This window comes from Arvicola amphibius, chromosome 13, assembly GCF_903992535.2.
Source record: "Arvicola amphibius chromosome 13, mArvAmp1.2, whole genome shotgun sequence".
NCBI classification, from domain to species: Eukaryota; Metazoa; Chordata; class Mammalia; order Rodentia; family Cricetidae; genus Arvicola; species Arvicola amphibius.
The window spans coordinates 8,543,410-8,568,461 of record NC_052059.1 but is presented as its reverse complement, the minus strand read 5'-3'; the positions used below and the strand labels follow the sequence as shown (position 1 = coordinate 8,568,461).

General features: G+C 40.0%; 1 pseudogene; it reads right to left on the bottom strand.

The window, feature by feature from the left end:
- Positions 1 to 5,741: 5,741 nt before the first annotated feature.
- Positions 5,742 to 6,697, bottom strand: LOC119800298 (annotated as a pseudogene).
- Between the last annotated feature and the right edge of the window lie 18,355 nt (positions 6,698 to 25,052).

Below are 25,052 nucleotides of genomic sequence, written 5' to 3'. Positions count from 1 at the left end.
TGTTACTGAGAACTGATGACTGAAGTCTGTAGCGCTCTTGTTGACTTTGGGTCTGACTTCCCCACTACCTATTTATAAAGAACCATCTCACCCTATCAGGAGCCACATGGTTATTGAGTGAGGTTTCCTGTGAACATGAATTTATAATTTCATTTTTCATGCAATATATTTTTATTGATTTTTATTGAACTAAACATTTTTCTCTGCTCCCCGCCCTTTCTGCCTCTACCTTCCCCATCAACCCTCTCCCAAGGTCCCCATGCTCCAAATTCACTCAGGAGATCTTGTCTTTTTCTTCTACCCATGTAGATTAGATCCATGTATGTCTCTCTTAGGGCCTTCATTGTTTTTTAGGTTCTCTGGGATTGTGATTTGTGTGCTGGTTTTCTTTGCTTTATGTTAAAAACCACTTATGAGTGAGTATGTGTGATAATTTTGATCACATTCTTTGCCCTCCCTCAGCTCCTACCAGATCCTGCCTTCTCAATACATACCCAACTCTATATTGTTATTTTCCCTTAAAAGAAAACAGAACAAAAGGTAAGTTTTGTGATAGCCAATTACTTCTGAGCCTGAGGCCTGCACTGGAGTGTGACAGATATTCCCAGTACCCTGTGACCATGTTTATAGAATATAAATGTAATGTGCTTGTTGTTCAAGCACAGAGACCAGAGTTTGATTCCCCAGAACCTACATAAAAGTCCAGGTATAGTGACGCACAATGGCCATCTCAGCACTGCATAGAAGGAGCCGTGGATCTCCAGGGTTCACAGCCTTTTATCAGTCCCGACTAATTGCTGTTGTCTGACAGTTTTCCTCGGGAGACGAACAAGCATCATGCCACCACAGATAGGGAATAATGACAAACCAAAGTACAGACAACACTGAAGCCCAGCTGATGAACTAGTGGGTTTATTTTGGGGGTAATTACAGCAATGTTGGTTAAGGGTTACACATGAGATAGCAGCATCACTAAAGCCCACACCTGCATCTGTGATACTCGTGAAAGCTAGAACTCTGGAGTACAACAGGAAAACCCCAGGTAGCTGCACAGGTTGGACAGTGTCATTCCCTAGTAGCTCAGTTGGTCTGAATGTTGTCAGGACAGCTCACCTGGTCTCCATCTCTTTGGGTGGGTTGGTTGGCCTGAGATTGTCTCTGAGCTGTCCTTACATACATGTAGATGCTTGAGGAACAAAGGACCTAAGGTATGTGATCAGTTTTAGGGAGTTAGCAGAGTTTTTGAATTGTTTACTTTCTGAGTTTAATGTGTTTTCCTTGCATCCTACATCTTAAAGAAATTCCTACAAAGTCGAAAATTTATTTTAAAGAAAATCACCACACACTCGCTAAGCTCGGTGAGAAACCCTTTCTCCAAACACAGATGAGCAGCTCCTGAGACATGACATCCAAAGGTAATCCTGACTACACACGCATTAATATATTTACATAAACACGCAAACAGAGCAAGATTCACAGTGATAATCATGTTATCTAGATATACTATCCAAATAAAAGCACTCACACACAGCAAGGAATTCATAATAATCATCTTGTCTAGACAGACTACCCATATCTCAAAGAATTGCAAAAATTTTGAAGGGATTATAAGTTATTTTATGAATTATTTCATTATTACAAGTAAATCTATATGTTTGAATTGAAAAAAACTGGATGGACATAAAACAATATGATAATTATTGTTTCTGTGTGATAAACTAAACATAATTTCACTATCTTTATTTATAGCAAGTATGTGTTATATATAATTTAGATAAACTGAAGCTAAATTTTCAAGAAAAAGAAAAAATACGTTTTTTTCTGGTCATATAAATGCATAATATAAATATATGACCAGAAGGAAGAAGTCTGCATCATAAGGAAAGTGCCATAGAGCTCAAACAGTGGGTGATCAACAGGCAACAGAGCCAACATTGGACCTAAGACCCTGGGGCCTTGTTTCTGGGTGACAGGAAATAGCTGTTAAGGACTTGCTTTCTCTTAGTAACTTTGAAAGTAAGTGTGACAGTGTCTCAGCAGAAGAAACCCAGGCCTGGTGGCTCCATTTCCATTACTGAAGATACTACAGAAATGCTTTTGTGTTATCTTCTTGGGGGTGGGGGGTGGGGATGATGGAAATGCCTTGCAGTGTATTCTAAGGCAGTTTCACCTGCTTTCAAATCATTTAACAATTCATCATTCACCCTGTGAGGAACTTCCATTTGCCCATCTGTCCCCCTGTCCTTTTCCTGACCCTGCTGTGTGCTGCAGTCTCCAATAGGAATAAAAGCAAGGGCCTCCCCATTGCTCCTGTGCTCTGTCTGCCTGACAGAGGACTGGCAGGCACAGGAGGAAGGTGGAGGGAGAGAGGGAACATTTATTCCTCAGACATCCTTTTCCAGCTGAGAAACAACTCATGGTCCCAGGAGTTTTCTGCTCTCTTCTTCAAACCTAGGGATGGGGAAACATCCTACCTCTGTACCACACTGCCTGCTTGGGAGCCCTGACTCTCTGCCCGCACCTTAGAAAATGGCCCTTTTATTCAACTCTCCTCAAATTACGCAGTGGAGCACGCCATCTGTTTCCTGCTAATACAAAAGCTTATCTGTAGAACCAGTTAAGAGGTCTACACCCTTTTTTTTTAATAAGAAAGAAAAGAGAGAGAAGAAAAAACACTCATTAAATATTGTTTCATCAGCTCCATGATGGCTCAGGAGACTCAGGAGATATGGTTTAGAATGGTCTGCACCGACCAAACTCTGCCCTGCCTACACCTCTTTGCTCATTTCTTTCATCTTCATTTCCAAAGCTACTATCTGCTTTTTTTTTTTTTTTTTGAGATTTGCCTCCGTTCGCTAGAGCCCCTTTGCCTATGCACTGGAAAAGCAAAAACGGTGCCTAAAAATATACATCTCCCATTCCTAGCAGCAACTAATTAATAGAACAGAGTGTCAGTCGATAAATATTTCAGGTCCCTAATCTTTGGTAGGAACAAATACAGGGTATGCCATACTACACCCCTACATCGCCCCCTGCTGGGTTGAACTTGAACCGGCACAGTCAGTTTCTCCAGTGCCCTTCCCTACCTCTTCTCTCTTCACATCTCCACCAGTGACCTCTGTGTTTTCCTTGTGTCCTCACACAGCTCTTCCAATCAATTCCCCATCTCAGGGCATCTCGAATTTAAATCAGCAACCACATGACACGCATTAGAAAATAAAATTTAGCATGCAATGGTGTAAAAATATTTTTATTTGTTATAAGCAAATACCCATGTTTGAAATCAATGTTCTGTGATCAACTGGGAGTTCATGCCAATCGTTTTTAGCTCGAGAATTTTCTGAAGAACAATGCCCTAGGAAGAATTCATTTCTTTTCATGGGCACCTTTTAAATTCTGCGGTAAAAGTTTATGAATGTGCGGCTAGGATGAAGTCTCTTTACCTATTAGGTGTGGCTTGACGCTGTTAAAGACAGTCAGTGGGGTATTCCTTGCCAGGTCTCTCGGAAATACAGGGCTGGAAGGAAGGACCAGTGCTGGACAAGCTAGTGTCCTTGCTTGTAGCTGTTTTCCCAAGCCGGGTGAGGCGGGGGAGACTCAGACCTGATTCATCTCTTATGTCTCCTCTAGAAAACAGGGATCTCTGTAAAACCAGAGCAGTGGGTGGAAACGAGACCAGAAGACACGTTTCATTACCTCCCTATTTCGGCCTTTTACTTTGATGAGTGAGGAGACCAAGGTGGAAGAATTTGGATGGTTCTCCCAGACCATTCTGCTGACGCCTGCAAGGTCAGGGCTCAGTCCCAGGTGTCGAAGTTCTAAAAAAGTGAGTTCCCTTTGACAATGCTACTTATTCTCCTTCCGAATTATCTAAAATCCCTGCATATTTCTACGATATACATGTTTACTCTTTTGATTTTTCTCAGATAATTGTTGCAATTGTATCAGAAAGCAAAAAGGTTTTAACATAATTACCAACATGGGTTGATGTTAATTATTTACAAAAATCATTAGAAAGTTTATAACCATTGTAAGTCTGACTTTAAAAATAGCAAAACTGGAATACAGATCATTTTCTTTTCCTCCGAACCTCCAGCAAGGGACCTTGTGTCATATAAACCAACAGTTTGGAGAATGCTTACCATTTAAAAAAATCATGGTTTAAAACAAAAATGTAAGGCATTTATTCAGATCAACAAAGCAGTATGAAATAGTGAAACAGTAAATGCCTTCCATGGTCTATTTTGTTTATTTATTGAAAGGAAAGATATCTCTTGCTGCTTTAATTTCTAAATTATATCTCAGTTTAGAATAAATTAAGTGAAAGAGTAATCTCATTCTTTTGACATCCTCAGAATATGGTACAGATGTAAACAATTATTTCAGGAAGGTAGTTGGATAAATCTATGTATCTAAGTTATTTCCTGGGGTGTGTGGTTGTGTGGTGGTTATATTTTTCAAAACCTTACTAATAAGCAGACAGCAAGTCTATAGATGAGTTCTCCCTCTGAGTTGGCATCTATCATAAAGAATAATGCATGAGGCTTGTTTGTGACCTGGCTAATTGTGGCATATTGAGAAATACTAGTTTAAGATGTTTAGACATGTCTAAAAGTTAGAATATAATGCATATGAAAACAGTTTTAATAATAAAATTCAAATGGATTTTATGAATGCGTTTAAAAGATATTACATCATTGCATGTCTTGATTGGTTTGAATAGCAATTAATTTGTAAAGCTTCTTTTCCAGCAGAACTAGGCCACTATTAATAGATTTTTAATCACTTATAAATTAAAATGCAGAAATGTTATACTGTCCTATGATAAGCCTACACATTCTATTCCTGTAATATTTGTTTCTACCTACATGAGAAGTAACATTATTTGTTAGGGAGTGGGAGAAATTAAAATATGGACAAAATGGTAGCACATAGAAAGCAATTGCTCATAATTAGAGGCAGTCTTTAGAAATTCCATACATTTCTTGCCTTTGCTATACAGATAAAACCGATTTGAAATGAATCTTGAGTGTCTTAGTATTTTTTTCTTTAAGCATTAGAAACTGTATTGAGTTCACCTTCCTTTGTTAACATTATCAACATTATAAAAAACATTATAAACCAAATTAATCTCTTTGGGACCCAGGCTTGTGATAGTAACCATCAATTGCAAAATAATGGCAGATGTTTGTCTATTTGTTTTGTTTTTCTGGCCCCTTTCAATCTCTAGCTGTCACTTGTCCTTTCTTGATTATCTCTTAATCTATTCTAACATCTGTGAAAGAGGGACCAAAGCTACCAATCTCAGTATTCTGAGGCTTCAGAGGTGGCCCAACAGGCTCTAAAGAATCTCAAACTCCAGTGGTTCCTGGCCTTTGGTGCAGCTCCTTCTGAGTTCCCGGGCTGAGAAACCAGCAGATTTGTAAATCAAGTGAGGGTCTGGATGGTAAATGTGGGCTTGTGACCACCACTAGCAACATGCAGCCTCAGGACTTCCACTACTCCTGAGCTCATGTCACCTGTGGATGACTCCCATGTACCTCTTTACTGGGGACTCTCAGTTCCCCTAGCCATACCTGAACAGTATTGGGGATACAACAGAGGCCAAAGACAGAGTGACTAGCCCCACTGGAGCAAGCACTATCAAAACAGCTACAAAGCAGGTGACATTTGCTCTTGGGAAAAGGATGTAGGACCTGGAATAAGGATGGCAATTGGAAGATAAAGGGCAGTCCTGGCTCTCAGCAGCAGTGATGATCAGGCTTGTAAGGACCATCACTGGACATGACCAGGTACTGGGTCTTTTCCTCAGTTAAACTGACCAGCTTCATATTCAACTTGCCCAGGTGGGCTTTGACCCCCTGCCTTATCCAGCTTCTGAGGCAAGAAGAGAACTCCAACAAGTATTTATCTGGATGGATCCGCAACTTTATCTGTGCAATCACTTGATTTGTAAAGGAGTTGCTCATCACGAGGCTGGGTGGCCCAGGGCTCAACCCAGGTTGACCAGTTGGCCTTCAGCCCACAGGGTGATACTGTGCCATTCTTTGGTCAATAGCGGTTTTCCTGGGGCTTAATGTTCACCTTATCTACAACATTCTCATTGATCCACTTCACATCAATCTCCACTTCAAAGTGTCCAGTGATACACACAATGGTATCATTCTTCATCGGTTTAAAAAGCCAGCCTAGGATAATATCAACACAGCCTGTGGTAGTGACAAAGATGTTTCCATCCTTACAGGTCTTGTCCATAGTGGTCACCTAATACCCTTCATGGAAGCTTTCAGTGGAGTTAATCTTGGTGATGATGACTTGGACCCTAAAACCCTTCTTAGCCTGAGCATAAACCTGGCCTATATTACCAAAATCTACTACCACTGCCATTTTGCCCAAAACCATCATAACTGAGGCCATCTATTAGGAACTCTCATCAGCCATAAAGGTTGTCAAACTTGCTGTTGGTGACAGAATAGTTGATGGTGATAGCAGGTATCCCATTGGTTGTTTTGTTGAGATATTGTGGACCACAGTTGTACATGCCTCAGGCGCCTGACAGAAGCTGTGCGTATTTAGTGTGGATGAGGTCATTAGGGTCACCAGAATCATGTGTGGATGAGGTCATTAGGGTCACCAGAATCATGTTAAGGGGTTCATCTTTGAAGTGAAATGCCTGCTCAGTGCACCACAGATACATTGGTATACAGAAGCAATTAGGCAAATTCTAACACAGTTCACTATGAGCATATTTACTATTATCATTCACCATTCACAACTGATGCTTAAGAAAGGTCTGCTGAACTAAGTTTCCATCTGAACTAAAACTGTACAGCAACTCTAATCAAATAGTCAAAGTCTTCTCATATTTAATGAGCATGTAGGAACTAAGGCAGTAGCTAAGTCAGCAGTTCAGTTGCAAAGCCTGTAGTTAAAAAATAAGAAATGTAGTGTTATCAGAGGGGTTCTGTAACTCCCATGCCCCCCCCATCATCAGCATCCCACTGCCTAATGCCCAGTTGATAATACTTGGATGAATCTACTTTCTGTAAGCAGTGGGACATCTAGACATGCATTAAATTGGAGTCAAACACTTAGAACTGATGGGGAATTACCATAACACATACCTACTGTCCCTTTAATGATACCATTTTTATATTTTTTAGATTACATGCCTAGTTTCAGAAATAGCGGGAATGTATCACATAAAGAAGAAACCTGCCAACAGGATAGATCTGGAGGGCTCTACGAAAGGGGGAGAGGAATAAAATGCCTACTTAATTCTTTTCAGAGGCTAGTATACCTCTGTCATGTCATACTGCTATCAATAGCACTTTAAAACAAGAATTTTCAACTTCAAGGTATATGTGGTAATGTATTTAGCTTTTGAAGTCACTGACAAAAAAGATCTGATAATGTTCCGTGTTATGACACTTCCATTATCCCACAAAATGAGGACTCTCTTCCTTTAAAAAAAAAAAAAAAAAAAAAAACATGTGATTGAGGGCTTCAAAGAGAACAGTTCTCACCAACTACCAGTAAAGGGTTCGTTTTTCACTGTGTGCAGAGTACAAACTGCAGTACGGAAGTGAGACTGGCTCAGTCGGTGACATAATTAGAGAATTTGACATGGTGTTAGCAGGGCGGACCTTACTGCTATGCAACCTTGACCTGTTACGTTCAAAGGTACAGGAAAAACACAAAACCCGCTGCTGTAAAGTGAGATAGAAGTGGTGCTGGCTTTAGCACATACCTTCTTGACTGACTTTAGAAAGTTCCTAGAACAGCGCTGTTACCTGGAATTCCGGGTTCCGGGTCAATACACCCAGGAAGTGTGCAGGGTGTAAAGTGAATCCTGGAAGACACACAGTAATTGACGTTCTATGAATAGCTGGCAGCGGACCTAGGAACAGCATCCTTTCTTCCTTTCGGAGATCAGATTAGACAAAGTCAAGCGTTAGAATGATTGACAGGCTGACAATCTGACTGATAAAGGCTAGCGTGGAGGATCCATGGTGCATGTGCTAACAGATGGCTGGTGACTAATGTTGACTTTCACACTCCTGAGATGTGGGCAGGAGGCAAGTCAACTCCCACCATTCATCATGAGAGCAGACCAGACGGCATCTTCTTTAGTCACACACAACACCAAAATAAGTAAAAAGCAGGCACTTCAATTTGTTTTCTCTTCGGTGATGAATTAAACACCCAGTGTTCTTTACAGAGAAAGCACAGAGGGGTGTCCTTCTAGCAGCCCCTTTTGAGGGGAGGCAAAAGGAACAAAAAGTGCATTGCTGTAGCAGGATGATAGGTAAGAATGCCAGTCAGACAGATCAGAGGGACTAATTCTCCTCTTGGGTCTTCAGCTAGGAGCTCAACACTTTCAAGTATTGTTGTGAACGTTAATTCTGTGATAGACAGTTATTCTAAGCCCCTTTTAATGTTTTCCCTTTTACGTGTCCTTAAGTTGGCCATCTGATAGACAACTGTCACACCATTTCCTTGTGCCTGGTTGTCTTGAGTAGGCAGTTTGGACTGTCATCAGAACAGCTCCAAAACTAGCTCTGAGGACCATTGAACTCGTTGTCACTTTGGAAGCCACTTCTGTTACAGGAGACCAAGTAAATCCAGTCAAGGCAGTTCCTGGCAAGCTTGCAACCAGTTCCTGGGAAAGAACACTTGCCTTGAAAACCTTCAGTGGCCTCTTGATGACCCTACCTTTTTGTAGCAACTGGTTCCCACTTAAACCCAGAGAGCACTTTCCTGGTAGCTTAATAAAAGTTCGTGATTGGGCGATCGAGACATGGCTGTCATGTAAGACTATGACAGTAGAAATGGGAACTGAACACTTATGAGCCCTGTCACCTTAATTCTCGCTGTACAAGAAGTCTGAGAGTCGTTTTTATCTTTTTAGTCTTTCTGGTCTTCCTTCTTTTATACTAGCCCTGACGTTGCAATATTGGGTGCCAATAAAGGCTTCTCCAAAATGGTTTTTCCTTGCCAACTTTGATCTTTCCTGTGAGGAGGGTTGGCTGGTTGCATGAAGAACAAGTGAATAAGACTGGAGAGATGGCTTAGCAGTAAAGAGTACTTGCTGATGTGCTAGACTTTGTTGACGCCCCGTGGGAGGCCTTACCCAAGGAGTAGATGGGGGTGGGATAGGGGTTGTGAGGGTTGGAAGGTGGAGGGAACAGGAGGAGGAGAGAGAGTGGGACATGGATTTGTCATCTAAAATGAGAAAATATGGGGTTTTTTGTAAAATAAGTTAGAAAAAACAAATATTTCCTGTGCTGTCATGGGAAATGTGCAGATTTCAGTACAAATACCTGTAACTCTAGCTCCAACCCCTCCTTCCACTGTCCATTTATCTCTCTCTCTCTCTCTCTCTCTCTCTCTCTCTCTCTCTCTCTTGCGCGCGCGCGCGTGCTCTCACTCTCTTTCTCTCTCGCACACAAATAAAATAAATATGAAAATTATTTTAGGAAGAAAGAAAGGTGACCAACAGAGGAGCTTGTGTATCTTTTGGCCAAAGACCCACCCAATAACAACAAGATGCCTGACTAGCAGGTCCAGAGAGCAGCAAGAAGCAAACCTTGTAGAAAACCAGGAGTGTGAAGATGAGCAGTCCTAGGAACTGAAGATAAAACTGCAAGCTCTGGTCTCTGGGAGTTTCAGAGAACCACCAAGGTTTAAGAACTGAGGGTTTCCAATTTGAAGCCTGCAAGCTATACAGTAGCTTCTGGGAGCTTCGTCAATGGAATTCCAAGTCCAAAGCCATAAGCTCTGACCCTACTACCTGGAGCTGTAGATCACTGACATCAAATGCTTGAAGCAGTAAAGCCACTGGTTCTCAGAACCTGGAGCTGGAGGCCTCTGCTTTGCAAGCCTCACCCACAAGTCTTCCACATACAAAAGCTCAGAACCTTCAACACCAAGAAACTACTCTTTTCTTGTACAAAAATTCCAAACAAATAAAACAAAAAGAACCCTGGGTCAGCTGCACATGATCGGCTTGTGGGCATCTACACCTGTGGGGACAACAAAGTCAATAACAACTAAAAATTCTTAAATAAAATACTACAGTGTGGTAGTCTGAGCGCTGACAATGACTGAGATATAAAATAATTCTATCACCTCCAACTTCCCTTAGTACTTTGGAAGTCTACTCCTGCTTCCCCAGCCCCTAGCAGCTATCAATCTGATGGATGTAATTGTGAGCCCAACTCTTCCAGAATGTTCTATGAATGCAATCATACTTTGAATCTGGCTTCTTTTACTCAGCCTGGGGCACATTTGAAATCAGGTCCAAAATCATGCTTGTTGCCATTTGTATAAATCGGCTGTTTCTTACGATACATGGTACTATGCAATACAGGCAAATATATACATTCTCAACTAAGAAGAAAAACAAAGATTTGTTGTGTATTAAAACATCTTAAAACATCTCTTTTCTTGGAAATTCCAATGAACTTAAGAAGCAAAATGTTCAGAACTGCTTCTTTGAGAAATAGAAAAATAATTTTTCAATAGTCAATTGGTGTAGAAGGTCCTACTGTTTATGTGTTGCTTTCATTGGTTGAATAAAGAAACTGCCTTGGCCTTTTGATAGGGCAGAACTTAGGTAGGCATGGAGAAGACAGAATTGAATGCTGGGAAGAAGGACAGAGAGATGCCATGGAGCCACCAGGTCAGACATGCTGAATCTTTCCCGGTAAGCCACAACCTCATGGTGATATACTAATTAATAGAAATGGGTTAAATTAAGATGTAAGAATTAGCCAATAAGAAACTAGAGCTAATGGGCCAGGCAGTGTTTTTTATTCAACCAATGAAAGCAACACATAAACAGAAGGACCTCCTACACCAGTCAATCAATCATCTTCAGCCAGTGATTGCTGAATCTGAGCCAGAACTTTCTACTATTGAGATAATGACTGGCACAAACTAGAAATTAATTATAATAGTTGACATACTTGATAAGATTTTACGATGGAGTCACACCACCTTTCCCTAACAGTAGTTGAAGCACTAAAATGAGTTAGAGACTGTAACTGAGGTTACACAGTCATACTGGTATATGGAGACAAACAACGCAAGACAGCATGTTCATCCTTTGCGGCTTCATCTTTTCTAGCTAGCAAGCTCCTCCTCTTCAGTGGAACTATCTTTGAACCATCAGTTCTCTGCAGTGGAATACTTAGAATATATTCCAGAAAACAATGGCGATTTTGTTCTTCATATGTGATATTTTCAGCATGCCTCAAAGAGAAAGAGATGAATAGAATAAGAGAGGAGGGGAGAAATAGAGATGACAGGGAGGGGAAAGAGAGTTGGGGAAGGGAGGAACAAATGAGAGAGGGGAAGGACAGAAGGAAGGGACAGAAGAAGGAGCAGTCAGAAAAGCTATTGTAATAAGTCTGGGTATGAAAAATTATCATTTTAGGTTGTTACATGTTAAAATAATTCATTTTGGGCCGGCAAGAAGGCTTGTTCTGTAAAGACACCTCTCAATGAGCTTGATAAACTGAGTTTATTTTCCTGAACTCATAATAGAAAAGCTGACTCCAGAAAGTTGTTCTTTCACCACAAGCTCTCTGGGGTACACTTGTGCCTGCACATGTGTGCGCTTGTGTGCACACACACACTCACAAACACACAAATAAAACAAAAATTAAAGTAACAATAAAAACGATTTACTTGTTATGAGGGAAAAATCAAGCTCTTATCATCATTGCCTATAACCTCATATTACCAAGTCACAGTATTTCTGCTGCAGAAGGTTTAATATGTTAACTAGGACATCTATAATAAAGCAACAAATGTGAACACCCACTGACAACAGAATTGAAAGTAAGTAATCTGATAGATTTTTAAAAGTCTAGAACAACGTCATGCTTAATATATATGCATAATTTGTTAGTGATCTAACATCCTTTTTGAAAGAAATGTTATGCGTTTTCAATTAATATCTATAACTCAAACATAAAAAGAAGCTAATAAAATCTATGCATTCAATTATCATTTTATTTCATTACTTTGCTTTATTAAGCACAGCTTATTGGGCTCTTTAGGCATCAATTCTTTATCAAGGATGGCAGCTTCAGGGATGATGGATAATGTGTCTTCATATCACTTGTTTAGATTCCCACTGCCCGATTTGAAAGCTTCTAAAGGATAATTCAGGCCAATCTTATGCCCGATGATGTGCAAGATTTTTTTAGAAGAGATAATATTTATACGGTTTGCCTGGTTCTCAGAAAGCTCAGCTAGCCCAATCTTTGTAATGTGTGAATAGAAATTTCTAAGCCATCAATATTCTATCCATAAGGCCAAATGAAAATATGAAGGAATCTTTAGGATATATGAAAAAAGTTGAAAAGTATATGCAAAGAAAAGTCGGATCAATTTTCTAGGGCTTCTAACAAATACCAGAGGAGTTCAGTGCTGCAGCTATACAGGCATTAAATAAGCAGAGAAAACTTCCAAGCATTTGACTCTCACATGCTCCCCCAGCCCCTTGGAGAAGTGGAATCTGCTGGGACGTGCTGGGGAATGCAACTTGGAATTCCCCTCCCCCATGCCAAGACTACCAGTTTGATTTTTCTCAGCAGCAAACTAATCAGGCTTAATTATCCCCAGCTGTGATGCTTTCTCTCCCAAGGGTGGCTTCCTGCTGATGCCCAAGTCGTACAGAATCATGCAATTTTGTTGAAGTCCAATAAATACATATGGTTTGTAAAATCTAATTCAATCATAAGGTTTAAAGCATTGTGGCTATCAAGTGAAAGTTCAAACCACTCCTAAAAAGAACCACATAATGAAATCCACCATGCATCAAAAAGGAGATAAGATGGCAGGTCCTTCAAGTTCTTTTTTTCTACCATTAGGGTTTTCATGAAATAGTTCTCATATTTTTTATTAATTATGTGTATCTGTATATGCATTCATGCATATATGGAGATACATATTAAATTAATTGTGGTGTATTTAAGTATTTTACATTCTTGCTCGCTTTCAAATTCACAGGCCCTTTTTCCATTAATTATTCTTACATGCACATGTGTTTATCTCTATCTCTGTGTGTTCCTAAATACATAAGTACAATAAGCTTAGTTTGTATTGTGTTGCTTGTAAAGTTGTTAGAGTAAACAGAGAAAACATAATCTTGGCTCTATGACTGTATCTTGCTGTGATACTGCCAAGAAAGCCAGTTGAAATGGTGACTTGGGCACAGCACCTCTTCATAAATATGTGCCTCTTGTATCTCAGAAACTATGTTTCTCACATTATTTAAACATAGTGATCAGAAAAGCATTTTGAAAAATTATTGCCTAAAAAGAATATTAGCATTTATTCTTTTCTATTTCATTAGTGGTACAAACTCAATCATTTGGCTGATATTAATGAATCAGAGCTCCATTAATTATTTTCTGCAAAGAGTTTTTTAAAGCAGCAACGACAAACACATGATTTGAAGAAATTACAAAAAAAAAAACAAAAAACAAAAAACCACAAAAAATCAAAAAAAAAGAAATTACATTTCAAGGTGATTTAAGACATGAATGCAGGCTTTTTATTAAAACCGGTGAATCCGAAGCTTCAATTAATGAATTAATGAATTAAGGCAGGGCTTGTGCAGTAAACTCTGCTCCTGTGATAAAAGGTGAGCCGAACACAGCACATCAGAACTCTGGGAGCGCGCGTTCCCTTTGGCAGAGACTGAAAAAGTTCAAATGCCTAAAGGAATGTTGGCAAAACAGCATCAGAAAAGCCACCCAAGTAACTACTTATACCTTAGGTCTCCATGAGCTCACTGCCCTTTACCAAGGTCCATCCGTACCACCAAAGTTACTTACGGAGCATTGACACCTTGTTGTGTAAGACACATTCTATAGTCGAATTAAATTAAAATAAGAAGAGAAACTTATTTGGTCAAAGTGTCTATACATTTTTAAGGATGTGTAGAGACTGTTTTTATTGTTAATTTTACTTCTGACAATGATATTGTAAATAATAATTCATGGCTGCGAAGTTCAGCCTGTGCTGTTTTTATTCTAATCCTAATGATTTTAAACTGACCACTCAGGTACAGTTTATAGCCAATTGGAAGTCTTTATTCCAACTGTCTGGAACCACACCAGGGCTTCAGACCTAAGTGTAGTATAAATGTCCAATGCACAGGGTTTTTGAAGGTAGAAACCACATCCTGGCATCTTATTCAGCAGCTGCAAGGTGGGACTTCATATAAACCAGCAATTTGACAGAAGCTAAGATTAGCACTTAGCTGGAAATGGTGCTCTGTGCAAGCAAGCCATTTAACAGAAGCCAGGATAATTTAGCTAGGGCATCTTGACCTTGGGTTCCTAGAATAGAATTGTGTCATATTCCTTGGGATTCTCAATCAAGGAAACCAATTTCTAGTTAAACCTGGAATGGCCTCAGCAAGAATACAAGATGGAGGAACTTCCACGCTGTCTTGTCCTGTCACAAAGTGAAATGAAATCTCTAATACTAAATATAAAGATGGTAAAATGGTTTGTAAATACCAATGCACTCCCAAAGAATAAGAAGAAAAGCAAATGAAACACAGAAGTCATTTGTTTTACACCTCATATTGATACACAAGCAACAAAAGCTAACACCAAATGAATCTGACATGAGAAGTCCATGGAGACATGAATTGACAGCATGCATCATCCTTTCCCTTGGAGGAACCGAACAATTTTGAAAACCAGAAAAAAATAGAAAACTCTGGTTTAGACCACTACGGAAGGAGTGAAGCCATGGATCATTCAGTGATTGTTTTGATGGTGGTAAAACAAGCCAGCGATGTAAGTGTCCTCAATGATATTGGATGATCCCCCCAAAGACATGCCGAGCTCTAGACTGCATAAGAAACAGGCAAGAGCACCAAGCCAGAAACCCCTGGAAAACGCAGAAGACAGCCAGGTGGGAAACGAGCATGTGCTAACACAAGCTACCTCACGGGAACATCTGACAACGCAACAGGAAGTGGAACAACAGCTCATACGGCATTAGCTTTCCACCGATATTTAAGGTTTCACAGGCAAAGATAGGTACCATGCATACACTGTCATCCCAACATTTAAAAGACGTGCAGGTGAGTTAGAGGCAAACCTGACCTGCATAGCAAGTTCCAGACCAAGCCAGAGCTACGTGATAAAAGCCTATCCTTCAAAAAAAAATTCACCAAGTGACACTCATATTAAGACAAATATTAGAGTTTATAATAATATCTTATCATTCAAAAACTCTAAGATAATTCTGGGCAGTATTTTGAGGTATAATATGTCCAACATTCAAATTATTTCTCAAAGGCATGATAGGAAACACACACACACACACACAGAATGATTCTGAAGGGACTTAAGACTCACTTAAGAACTTTTCTCATAAATATTTATATGAATTAGGACACTTCCTTGCCAGATGCCCCAGAATCTACTATCTATCCATCTGTCTGAAACTTACACTTTGCAAGATACAAAAATAGGAGCAAAGTCAAATTTTCAGGGCAGGCAAATCGATGGAGAGAGCTGTAGGAGAAGCATATTAAATTTCAGCCCAAGGTTAGGTCAGGCTGCTGGGAAACAAGGCAATGCATGGGGTAGGTAAACCAGACACAAGGCAAGCACAAGGGGGACACTCGCTAAGGATGCCCCCTGCTGGCTTTTTAGTGCACTGCTTGGCACCCTCTTTTTTTTTTTTTTTTTTTTTTTTCCTACTTGGCCAGATCTAGGGACCAGCAAAGGATCTGGTCTAAGGACCAAGAATTCAAGTCCAAGCAATGACCACAAAAGGGGACTCGGGACATTTGAAAAGCAGCCACATTCCCCTACCTTGGTCTTCCTTTTCTAGATCAGTACTATTCTTATTCCTCGAGGATATTTCACTGCATTTATTTATGTTTCCCTTAACCTCAATTTAGGGGAAAGAGAGATGATTCAAGATAAACAAAATCAACACTAAGAGAGAGAAAAAAAAACCATCAAAATCTCAGTGTCTTTAAACGTTGTATTCCTTGCTTATGTCTTTTGGCTTTGGACCTCAGCCATGCTCCAGGAAACTGGTGCTCGATGCAATGGCTCTGCATGGCACCTCTGTAGCTACATTTGTTCCCACAGGTGCGAGTACTGGGGGGTGGGGCAGAATTCCCAAATAAAGCCTTCATCCCATATATAAGGCACGAGACGTGTCTGTTTGATTTTTATTCTTAACATGTCGTTGGCCACACGTGCCTGAACTCAAGAGGACAGAAGAGTGGCATGTGTCTCTTGCAGTCTTGTCCAACAGAAGACAAAAAGGAACCATTTGTTAAATAAAACACATTAGATAACTAAGGCTTTAAACCAATTGTCCAAACTGTATCACCTTTTAAATTCCCAAATATAAAGGGGAAAAATAATCGTAAAGAAAATAAACACTGACTACAGAAGGGAAAGCAGAGTTTGCCTCATTAATGAATCAATTTGACATTGCTTCATAGAAGACTAAGGCTAAGGAACACAGAAGCCAACATCAGTTCAGTGAAGGCATTTAACAGGTCAACACTAAACAGAACGAGGGGCAGTCCCATGTGACAGACTGACGTACCGATTCCACCCCTTCCATCCTCTATGCCCACATCAGAGTGCAGTGGAGTGTGTTTATCCTTCGACTCGAGTTTGACTTTGTAATCTGTTTTGGCTAATTGCCTGTGGATGGGAGTGTGCAGCTTCTGAGAGAATGCTTTAAAAGTCCTGCTTCCACTTGCTCTCTTTCTGCCTCTGCCATGTTTAAGAGGAAAACCCTCCATGGGGGTGGACTACTCCTAGAAAAAGACATAGAGGGAACTTGACCACTCGGACCCTTCCAGACCCTGTCCCCTACAGTCTATAGACCTATAGAGAGTGAAAAATAACGCTGCAGAAAGGTGCCTAGCCTAGGCCACCGCAGCATCAACTAGTCCTCAAGCTAGCACAAGTGGAGCCCAGGCTAGGCCACCGCAGCATCAACTAGTCCTCAAGCTAGCACAAGTGAAGCCCAGGCTAGACCACTGCAGCATCAGCCAGCCCTCAGAGAAGTGGAGGAAGTGACTGTAAAAGTTCTTTGTTTTAAACCACAGCATATCTGAGCAATTCATGGTATAACAAGAGCTAATCAATATTGGTCTGTGGACCCGACGAGGACCCCTTATAAATTATAATGATGGAAAATGAAAAAAAGCCTATAAAATCGAAGGGGAAAGGAGACTTTTACACAAACAAATCAGCAAAAGGATAAATACTCCTGAGGATTTAGGAGGAAAATAAGAATCAATTTAAAGCGACTCATTTCTGAACAGCCAAGATATTTAAATTCATCGGGTCTAGTTCAGATTGTTTAGATGGTAGCTGAAATGGCCTTATTTATTATGAAATAGGGCTTATGCCTAAGTAATACATGGAGCATAAAAAGTTATAAATTTCCATACCACATTTATTACAAAATCTTATGCTAGAATTAAAGGGGTGTTTAGGGTGTAAAGAAGGTGACTTCTGGGAAGACAAGCAAGTGTTTCAACAGTCAAACCACTATCTCAGTAACTAGCACAAACATAAATACTTGAAGATAACATTAACAATGTTGATTTCAGAACCTCTGTGATATTTTTAAAAAGTTAATTTGAAATAATTTGTACAAAAGAGCCATGTCGACAGGGTCTTCAGACCCTATGTGATGGGGGGCAGATATTGATTTTTTACGTCCAACACAAACTGTTAGCATCTCCATCAACAGGACAGACAGCAAAGCAAAGAAGAAAACACAAAACGACTCTTCAGCCTGTTGACAGCATGTGGGGGATTCAGCAGCTGAAGACTTTATCAAAATGTTACCAAACTGTCATTCAATAACAGACTCAAATTCTCAGTCTGCACTCACATTAAATGCTTTTTAGAAAAACAAGACAAGCAAAAAATCTCTTGTCAGGTCTCAGCTCTGATGACAATTAATGTTGGTACTTTTGCAGAGATCTCCAAGTAATTTTGATGTGTGACTCAGGCTGACAACCATGGTTACTTTAGCCTTTTCAAACTACGCATTATAGAAGAAGTCAGTTCTTTGAGATAGCTCTTGAAAGTCACCAACTCCCCTGATCCTGATTAGATCCAGAAATACATGAAACCAGTTTTGGATCCTTCTGATGTTGTGATTCTGATACACAAATATGTAGGGAAAACAGCATCCCAAAGCCTTCACAGATCCTGCGGGGACAAGTTTGTAGCCTGTGACTTACTGAGCTCCAGGTGATCACAGAACAAATAGCAGCAAATGGCACAGCAATCCTCGCAGAAGAGTCAGCCTTGTTTACAGAGACCGTCATGCAGAACCACCAGTTACCAATTACACCAAGCAAAGCACAGCTTTTTTTTTTTTTTTTTTTTTTTTTTTTTTTTTTTTTTTTTTTTTTTTCCTCATGGTTTATTTTTTTTTATATTTAAAAATTTCCATCTCCTTCCCTCCTCCTCCCCCCTCCCTCCCCTCCTTCTCCCCTTTCTCTCTCCTCCTTCTCCCCCTTCCCTCTCCTCCCCTCCACCCATACCTCCCCTCCCTCCCTCTCAAGGCCAAGGAGCCATCAGGGTTCCCCACTCTATGCTAAGACCAAGGTCCTCCCAACTCCCCCCAGGTCCAGGATAAGGAAGCAGAGAGGGAAATCAGAAAAGCACAGCTTTACTTCCTACGTGATGCTAGAGAAAACACTAGAAACTGCACTCTCATATGAGAGAGACTGAACAACTGAAAGACCTCCTCCCTAGGAGATAAGGTTTCTGAAGTTGTGTTCTAAGTATGAATGAAAAGAAATGTTGAAGATAAATTCGTAAATGATTTATGAAACAGCCACATTCTGGAAAAACTGGGTGCTGAATAACTGCAAAGTCCACGTTGAAGAACTGAATATATGGGCTCCAAAGGGGCGAGAGATGGAAAGGGGTGGATTCATCCTTTAAACTTTGGATCAAATTTAGAGAATGGAATAATAAAATACTTTGAAAGTTACTACTAGACAATATTCCTACTTGATTAAAAGCTTTTAAAAAAAGAAAACCATCTTAATGAGGTCACATCCTGCTCTGAGTTTTCATGGTCTGTTTTCCTGCCATGCACTCTCCTCTCTCATTCCATTTCTTTGTTGACCTTGGAAAAACCTAACAAGAGAATCACCCTGGTTGCCCATTAACCTGGGATTCTGTGTGGGGGATGAGGGGTCAAGCATATTTGAAGCTGAGGCATTTCTCACCCTTCAGCACTATTATTCAGTAACTTTTATTTGTGCCTTTAAAAGGTACAGACCCAAATGATGGAAGTAAATTGGAAAGGAATTTTTTAAAAGTAATTCTATAATTGACTTTGAACATTGCATCTGAAATCAATTCTGACAAAAAAAAAAAAAAAAAAAAAAAAAAAAAACCACCTTCATGGGTGAATTAAAAATTAAAGGAACATGATTCATTAAGGGCCTTGACTATTCAAACTAATGAAGAACATAAGCAAGTAGACATGATTATTGTATTTTTGGCTGGTACCTGCCTCTTGCAGTGGGCAGAGCAGTTTAGAGTGTGCCCTTTATTGGTGCCATGCTGTTTTAGGAGCCAGCTTGGGAATTACAGGTTCATGCCTCTACATAATGATATATGATTAGTGCTGCAAAAGTAATTGAACTCTTCATTCTAGACAATCCCTTGCAGTGTCAGCAAGACGGTGGAACAAACTGTGTTGTTTAACGGAGTTACGCTGTGAAGAAAGCCCTCTGATCCCTGCACAATTAACTTCCTAATAATTTTGAGGTTATCGAGACTAAATGAGAGAATTAATATAATGGACCATGGAAAAGTGCATCAGAGAAATGGAGGAATGCAAAGGCACTGAGGGGACTAGGGACATTCTGAAGGGATTAACAAGCGCTCCAAATGTAATAAGAGACAGGTGTCACACTGTTGAGAGGGCGATTGTTTCAACCGCAGCAGCTGGGGATGTCAAAGTATGGCTGTCACCAAGATTCGTTACACGGCGACAGAGAATATTCTTTAGATGGGAACACCACTGAACTAAATTATGCTATGGGGAACTCAGACACCCAGAAAGGTGAAGTAGTAATGATATTCACACCCGTGTTGCATGATAAAATACTTTAACTCAAAACATTTGCCTTCACTTTTACATGCTCAAATTTCCCACAAACTGGCTTTTGTTATTTGTGAAATTTCCCAATTTTCTGTACGATGTATGGAAGATATCCCAGGTTTGATTACAAGAGAACAATAAGGCAGTTGCATATGGCTGCACTAAAGTCAGTGTAATCACGGACTGAACGTAGTCTGTTTGCTCCAACTTTCAGCAGTATCTCATGCCCTTCTATTTGGAGATGCAACCCTAAGTGTTATTGTATTAAATACAAACTGGTAAGCTTTTATTTATGTATTTTTTTTAATGTGTGAACTGCGTCAGTTGAATAACGGTGGGTTGTATTTGGTTCAGTTTTATACCTGGGCTGACTTTTAGGGAAAACAGAAAAGTAGAGCATTTCGTAATTTTGAATCTTCAGTCTGTTACTAACACAGACATTTAATATCCCCTGCACAGCAAAGACCAGGAAGTGAAAAGCATGAGGGCCTGCATTTGGATCCTATGAAGCCACACAGAGCTGTGTACAGAATGGTACATCTGTAATCCCAGCACTCCCACTGTGAGGGGAGCTGGCGTCTGGGGAATCCCTGGGGTCTCACTAGCCAGCTAACCTGCTGTCAACAGTGGCACACATCCTTTCAAAAAAAAGAAAAAGGACTCTAATCCTTGAGGTTGTCTTGACAGCCACATATGCACCGTGCCCTGACACAAGAACATGAAAGGCGCACCACATAAATGTACGCACACACACACACATGCACACTCGCACGCATGCATGCATACACACACTTGTTTCTAATTTTAAGCATAAATATATTTGAACTACCAGTTTTCTTAGATCTCAATCACTGCTTTTATGCAACTTGGCTGCAGTTACTACATATTAATACATGTTTGTTGACTGATTAAATTAACACTGTTCATCATAACAATATTAAGTTGGCCAGACATAATATATCAACCATTTCTGTTAGTGGTCAAGAGTTTTGGTTTTGCCTAGATTTATTTCAGTAAGATATTAATTTGAGACTGTAAAACTTTTCTTTTTGTTTTTTGTTTGGATCTGATTTTTGAGACGACTTCTCTCTGTGCAGCTGTGTATCCCAGGCTACTGTACAGTTTTGGATGGTCCTCTTAGCTCTAGTCTCCCAAGCACTGGAATTACAGACATGCAGCACCAGGGACATCTGAGTATGGAGATGTGCTTTGCTTTGGGGGGTTGATTCTTTGTTATTTGCTTGTGTGTTTTTCTTTTTTGCTGGAATGTGGTTGCTAAGCAATTAAGCTTCTTCCAGTCTTTAATTACCTTTAGCCCATTGAGTTTGGATTCAGGGGTTGAGAAGGCTTTTTCGGACTGGTTGCCTAATCAAATGCATCACATAGTCAAAAGACAGTGTGAAGTGATAAATGTTGATAACACTGAGCTTGCTTTGTAAAATAGAACAAAGACAAGGCATTGTGTCAATAGTTGAAAGGGTTGGCTGAACTTTTAAAAACGTACGCTATGATATTCTTTGGAGGGCAGTTACATGTCATGAAGATGCTAAAACTTCACCAGTGCTCTAGCTACATGAGAGTAAATGGAAAAATTTTGTAAGAATCTGCTGAAGCTATGGGTGACTGTCACTGGGGTGAGTTTTGAGCCGTGGTCATATCATAAAACACTGTAAACCTCCTAGTGTGATTTTTGCCACTGAAATCGTAAAGTTTATCTGTATCTTTTCCTTGACTTCTGTGTAACTAGCACTGGCGTTGAAATTCTTGAGTGACTTTGTAGATAAACAAAAATATATATAATGATCTAAAAGGAGATTGCTAAATTTGGTGGCGTAATCAAGAGAAACTCAGGGAGGAAGCATAAAACTAAATTCTCAAAACTCAAGAATTCGGGTTTGGCATTTGGAGAATGGCAATAGCAAGGAGCATGGTGAGGCTTGCTCTGTTCAGATCGATTAGCACATTCAACTCATCTTTTTTCCTTTGTTCTTTCCCTAAAGTTGTGCAAATGGCATAGAATTACTTCATGTGTGTACTGGGGGCAGGCAAGAGTGTTGCTTATGGTTCTATGACTTTTGGTGTTCAACAGACTGCCACTCATTTAAAGAGCTGAGTTTTTAACCAATCCTGTCAACATTCCTGGAAACAATACTGGGGCACAGAAGTCCATGATAATGCACAGAAGCCAAAAAGATGGGGGAAGGGTTGCTAGACAAACATCAGAAACACAAGCCAGTGAGCAGAGAAACGGGCTTCTGAGTGGCCACAGTGAATAAATGGTCAAGACGAAGTGGGTGCTTATTTCTTCAATGTACAAATACTAATCTGGAGCCAGATGGAGCCTGAGGAGCACTGGCTGGTAAATAAGACATCTTTCTGGCGCCCTGTGGAGTTTTGTAAAGCACAGAAGAAAATTAGCATCATTTGTGGTAGAGGGCTACAAGTGGCAAGACATGAAGTGGTCAAGCAAGCGTCTACAAATAGATGGCATTTATTCTGCTACCTAGAAACAAGGGAAAAACTCACAAGAAAAACCATTCAAAATGTAGCAGGAAGTGCATTCCAAGCACAATGAGCATGTGCCAAGTTCCTAGGGTGAGAGAAAGCTTAAAGTATCCAAGTACCAGGAAATAAAAGGTGGTAAGACTGGAGGCGTTAGTGGGAAGGGCTTTGGCAGAAGGTAAAGTTGGAGACAGGGGTGGTGGCAAGCTAATGCAGAGCCTTGGAAACCATACTGAGCATTTTCTTCCAAGTGGGATGAGAGAATTTCAGACACCTCCAGAGATCATGATCTAATCTAACTAAAAAGGAAAGAAGAAAGACATCTCTGAGCTTCCATGAGAAGTGTTAGATTTAGGAAAAAGCGGTAAAATTAGAAGGTTTATGAGCAGGACAGTAAATGGAAGAACATGAGTAGCTTCTGTGTGGGCAACAACAGTGAAGACAGAGAAAGCCAAGTTCCTGGGTTGTGCAACATTTGCTGACGAATTGGGCAGTGCAAGTGGGGAGAGAAAATTAATCATGCCTGAATTTGGGGGCCTTGTTTAAGAAGCTAGATGATGTGAGTATAAATGCATATGGATAAATCCTACAATTTTAGGTATGGTCAGATGATGATGACTCTTAGATGTCCAGGCAGACATGAGTAAAGACACAAACGTGAGATATTAACTTGGAAAGCATTTGTAAAACATAGTCTTTAAAGCAGTGAATATATATATATATATATATATATATATATACCAGTGAATATATATATATATATATATATATATATTCACCGAAAGAAAAAAATGAAAGTCAGAATTCATGTACTACTAGAAACCATAAATGTCATAAGTTTCATTAAGGCATCTTGGTTATGCTTGAAGTAATACCTTAGACACTTCTCCTAGCCTAGTATTAGTCCATATGACAGAGTACAGTCTGTATATTATGGTCTTCCAGTGGAGAAAGGCCCTCATAACTTATGGGCTGAGGGGCATACTTGATTAGGAAATAATAACAGATAGGAATAATCAGGAACAGATAGGAATGATCTAAGTAATGTTGATACAGATGTTAATTAAGAAGCTTCCATGCTGATTCCTAAAGCTGCTGCCCACTGTAAAACCTGGGTAAGAGTAATTAATCCTTTGTTCTGAATAAACATTCATGGACCCCACCACTTCTTTGAATGTCTTGGGATTCTTAGTTGCTACTGGCTACAGTTATGAATGAAATGTTGGTCTAGTGAAGAATAACTCTTCTGTTGTGTTGGTTCCACTTCTGTCTTTGCATGGCTTTCCCTCATTGTCCAATAGCCAGGGGAAGAAGGAGTTTCCTGCTATTAAAAATTAAAATACTAAAAATTAAAATATTAAAAATACTAACATTTTTTTCTTGTACTAAACATGTTTTGGCAGCAGAGAATGCAAATATATATCACATGCTCATCTTAAACATTGTATATAAAGTCAGAGAGCCAGATTAACTGATTTCTACATAAAGCTAAAAATTAAGTCTCAAGCTTTGGTCCAACCCAATTGAATACTTTTTCTTAAAAAAATATACACCAGTTATAACAAAAATATTATTATTACTTTTTCTGTGTTCATGTGTTTGTTTTTCAACCACAGAGAATTTGGCCTTCAGCTTCCTCTAAGAAGAAAAAAAAAAGGCAACGCACAGCCTGCTGTGGGCTGAAGCCACAGAAGGAGCCGTCTACCTCACACACAGTTAAAGTCAATACAGACAGGACAGTTATTTGTGCCGGCTGCCAGCGGTCGAAGGGGTTACGAAATAACCACGATAGTCATTTTATAATTACTCAATTTTAATACAAGGGGAGATAAGGGAACTTACAGAACCAAGGGTCCAGCGGAGCAGAAGGTGAGCTCGGGGGAGAGCAAAGAACGGGGCCGGCGCCCCGATCCTATTTAAGGGGAATGCTACCCCGCTGGAGCAGCCACGCCCCTAAACGCAGGGATTGGGCCAGCTGCCCCAACAGTTATTGGCTGCTGTAAAGTTGGCTAACCCATCCAAGGCATAAGAAGAATTCTCTCACCTAAACATTTCCCTATCCTATGCTGTGGATGGAAAGTTCTGCATTGAATCTATGAATAGTAAAATTTTCTGAAATGGCTCTTAGTGGGGAAGCATATGCTGAAATAGACAAACTTAGAACAGTTTTTTAAAAACCATGAAACATGTAGCTACACCAACTAAACAAGGGGGATTTCTTCACTTCAAATAATAATGTAGATGACGACAAGATGTTTTGAAGCGCCAGCCAGACCAGACGTGCAAAGTTAACACTTTGTTAAGGATAGGGCTTTCCTCATGTGGTTGGGTAAACTTTACTCCACCTCAGCTGGCATGAAACAAAACAGAAGGATGTATGATTCTATTAT